We start from the raw sequence: 4517 nt of genomic DNA on the forward strand, positions 1-4517 counted from the left end.
TTGTTGTTGTTGTAGTAGTCAGAATGCTAAGTGTACAAGTGCTGCCTCGGTGAAGGCAAACGTTCAGTACTCACACATACTGGAGAGAACCCAGCCACTGGAGAGAGAACAGGCTGGACTACTGCAGTGAGTCTGTACACACACGCACACCCCCCTCAAGCATCATTTGATGTGTGTTGCGGTTTGTGTGTGTGTGTTCGTATATGTGTGTTTGTGTGTGCAGGAACTTGAGGAAGACAGAGCGTCGGAAGACTAAACTGGAGGAGCAGCTCAACTCTGTGGGGCAGAAAGTCAACGAGCTGTCTACTGTCTCATTGATTAACTTAGCTCGGTTGTAGAGTCAAGTTACAGGAATAATAGTCTGGCCCTTATTCCTCTCTCTCTCTCACCCCCCCCTCTCCTCTCCTCTCCCCCCTCTCTCTCCCCTCTCTACCCCCCTCTCCCCTCTCTCCCCCCATCTATTGCCGCTCTCTCTCTCTCTATATATCCCTCCTTCCCTCTCTCTCTCATTAGGTTCCAGTCTCGTATTACAGAGGCAGCTAAGCTGGAGGCTGAGATCAGTAAGGCCCAGGAGACCACCCAGGCAGCAGAGCAACTCAAACACCAACTGGACAGAGAACAAACATGCTGGAATGCCCAGGTCTGTGTGTGGATGGTGTCTGTGTGTGGATGGTGTCTGTGTGTGGATGGTGTCTGTGTGTGGATGGTGTCTGTGTGTGGATGGTGTCTGTGTGTGGATGGTGTGTATGGTGTGTGGATGGTGTGTGTGTGTGGATGGTGTATGTGTGTGGATGGTGTATGTGTGTGGATGGTGTCTGTGTGTGGATGGTGTCTGTGTGTGGATGGTGTCTGTGTGTGGATGGTGTCTGTGTGTGGATGGTGTCTGTGTGTGGATGGTGTCTGTGTGTGTTTATGGTGTCTGTGTGTGTTTATGGTGTCTGTGTGTGTTTATGGTGTCTGTGTGTGTTTATGGTGTCTGTGTGTGTTTATGGTGTCTGTGTGTGTTTATGGTGTCTGTGTGTGTTTATGGTGCCTGTGTGTGTTTATGGTGCCTGTGTGTGTTTATGGTGTCTGTGTGTGTTTATGGTGTCTGGATGATGTTTGTGTGTGTGGATGATGTTTGTGTGTGTGGATGGTGTCTGTGTGTGTGGATGGTTCGTTCTCTCTTTCTCTCTGAGAACCTGAGCCCTAGGACCATACGTCAGGACTACCGGGCATGATGACACCTTGCTGTCCCCAGTCCGCCTGGCCTTGCTGCTATTCCAGTTTCAACTGTTCTGCCTGCGGTTACGGAACCCCTACCTGTCCCAGACCTGCTGTTTTCAACTCTTAATGATCGGCTATGAAAAGCCAACTGAGATTTATTCCTGATTATTATTTGACCATGCTTGTCATTTATGAACATTTTGAAAATCTTGGCTCTCTCTAATTTTCTCCTTCTCTCTTTCTTTCTCTCGGAGGACCTGAACCCTAGGACCATACGTCGGGACTACCGGCCGTGGTGACTCCTTGCTGTCCCCAGTCCGCCTGGCCTTGCTGCTATTCCAGTTTCAGCTGTTCTGCCTGCGGTTATGGAACCGCCACCTGTCCCAGACCTGTTGTTTTTCAACTCTTGATGATCGGCTATGAAAAGCCAACTGAAAATTATTCATGATTATTATTTGACCATGCTTGTCACTTATGAACATTTTTGAACATCTTGGCATAGTTCTGTTATAATCTCCACCCGGCACAGCCAGAAGAGGACTGGCCACCCCTCATAGCCTGGTTCCTCTCTAGGTTTCTTCCTAGGTTTTGGCCTTTCTAGGGAGTTTTTCCTAGCCACCGTGCTTCTACACCTGCATTACTAGCTGTTTGGGGTTTTAGGCTGGGTGTCTGTACAGCACTTCAAGATATTAGCTGATGTACGAAGGGCTATATAAAATAAAATTGATTGATTGAAAATTGATTGATGGTGTCTGTGTGTGGATGGTGTAGGGTATGTGTGGATGGTGTCTGTGTGTGTGGATGGTGTCTGTGTGTGTGTGGATGGTGTCTGTGTGTGTGGATGGTGTCTGTGTGTGTGGATGGTGTCTGTGTGTGTGGATGGTGTCTGTGGGTGTGGATGGTGTCTGTGTGTGTGGATGATGTCTGTGTGTGGATGGTGTCTGTGTGTGGATGGTGTCTGTGTGTGTAGATGATGTCTGTGTGTGTGGAAGGTGTCTGTGTGTGTGGATGGTGTCTGTGTGTGTGGATGGTGTCTGTGTGTGTGGATGGTGTCTGTGTGTGTGGATGGTGTCTGTGTGTGTGGAAGGTGTCTGTGTGTGTGGAAGGTGTCTGTGTGTGGATGGTGTCTGTGTGTGTGGATGTCTGTGTGTGTGGAAGGTGTCTGTGTGTGTGGAAGGTGTCTGTGTGTGTGGATGGTGTCTGTGTGTGTGGATGGTGTCTCTGTGTGGATGATGTCTGTGTGTGTGGATGATGTCTGTGTGTGGATGGTGTCTGTGTGTGGATGGTGTCTGTGTGTGGATGGTGTCTGTGTGTGGATGGTGTCTGTGTGTGGATGGTGTCTGTGTGTGTAGATGATGTCTGTGTGTGGATGGTGTCTGTGTGTGGATGGTGTCTGTGTGTGTGGATGATGTCTGTGTGTGGATGGTGTCTGTGTGTGGATGGTGTCTGTGTGTGGATGGTGTCTGTGTGTTTATGGTGTCTGTGTGTGGATGGTGTCTGTGTGTGGATGGTGTCTGTGTGTGGATGGTGTCTTTGTGTGTAGATGATGTCTGTGTGTGGATGGTGTCTGTGTGTGTGGATGATGTCTGTGTGTGTGGATGATGTCTGTGTGTGTGGATGGTGTCTGTGTGTGGATGATGTCTGTGTGTGTGGATGGTGTATTGTGTGTTTGTAGAGGGGGGATGGTGGCTGTGTGTGTATTGTGTGTTTGTAGATGGGGGATGGTGTCTGTGTGTGTATTGTGTGTTTGTAGAGGGGATGTATCCTGCTGTCTCGGTCCCTCCTGGCTGTTTTTACTCCTCTTTCTCCAGCATCTGTCTGCTCTTTAATTAAAGCAATCCATCTCCTACTGTCTCCCTCAGAGACACAGACAGACACACACACAGACAGAAAGACAGACACACACACACACACACACAGACAGACATGCACAAGCACCCTCCCACATAGCAACTGCATTTTCCCTTTACTTACATTTGTACACTATTCTAAAACAAACCACTGCAGGGGCGCGACAAACAATTTTGTTTGTCCATACACAGACACAGACACAGACACAGACACAGACACAGACACAGACACACACACACACACACACATTGTCCCGCTTGCAGTGACTACTTTACCTGCTGCTCATGTTCCTACACACACTCACCTCTCCACAGTCAGTGTGTGACCTCAGGTGGCGGTTGTGTATTCCTATTGCCCACCGGATGGCCTGGGGTTCCTTTAGCCTCCACACTGAACAGCTGTTCTGGCGCTGATCTCTGGGATGGGTCTGTTCTGGGTCTGGGATGGGTCTGTTCTCACACTCTGTTCCTGGGGCAATTCTACCTGAGCTGCTGTTGAGGTAACAACAACAAAATCAGCTCACAACTAAATCAGCTCGGCAACGGCCTGCAACTGTTTAGTTTGTGTGTGAGTGTGTGAGTGTGTGCACGAGTGTGTGTGTGTGTGTCAGGTGTCTGAGATCACTGAGGAGTTGGATGCGTTGCCTAAGAGAGCGATGCTGGCAGTAGCCTTCATCACACACCTGTCTGCCGCTCCAGAGGACAGGAGACGAAACAGCCTGGAGACATGGAGGAAGGCTTCTGGACTACAGAGTAAGACACACACACACACACACACACACATACACACCCACATACACACCGATACACACATACACACCCAAACACACATACAAACACACACACACATACACACACACGCACAAACGCTCTCACACACAACCTTTGTCTCTATCTCTTTCTCTCTTTCTCTCTCTCTCTCTTATTGTCTCTTTCTCTCTCAATTCATCCTACCTCATTTGCACACACTGAATATAGACTTTTTCTATTGTATTATTGACTGTATGTTTGTTTATTTCCATTCCTCTGTGTTGTTGTTTGTGTCGCACTGCTTTGCTTTATCTTGGCCAGGTCGCAGTTGTAATTGAGAATTTGTTCTCAACTATAGCCTACCTGGTTAAATAAAAGTGAAATAAATAAAATAAAATAAAAATGCAATTTATGGACTTTATTAGCATGGGAACATATGTTTACATTGCTAAAGCAAGTGAAGTAGATAATAAACAAAATGTAAATAAAAAATGTTACACACAAAAATTAACAAAAAATAAAGTCATGTCAAATGTCATATGTGCAAATAGTTAAAGTACAAAAGGAAAAATAAATAAACATAAATATGGGTTGTATTTACAATGGTGTTTGTTCTTCACTGGTTGACCTTTTCTTGTGGCAACAGGTCACAAATCTTGCTGCTGTGAGGGCACACTGTGGAATTTCACCCAGTAGATATGAGAGTTTATC

General features: G+C 47.1%; 1 pseudogene; it reads left to right on the top strand.

The window, feature by feature from the left end:
* LOC139548484 (cytoplasmic dynein 2 heavy chain 1-like) overlaps positions 1-1941 on the top strand; it is a 25768-nt pseudogene extending 23827 nt beyond the window's left edge.
* The last annotated feature ends 2576 nt before the right edge of the window (positions 1942-4517 follow it).

Source organism: Salvelinus alpinus, chromosome 21, assembly GCF_045679555.1.
Source record: "Salvelinus alpinus chromosome 21, SLU_Salpinus.1, whole genome shotgun sequence".
NCBI lineage: Eukaryota > Metazoa > Chordata > Actinopteri > Salmoniformes > Salmonidae > Salvelinus > Salvelinus alpinus.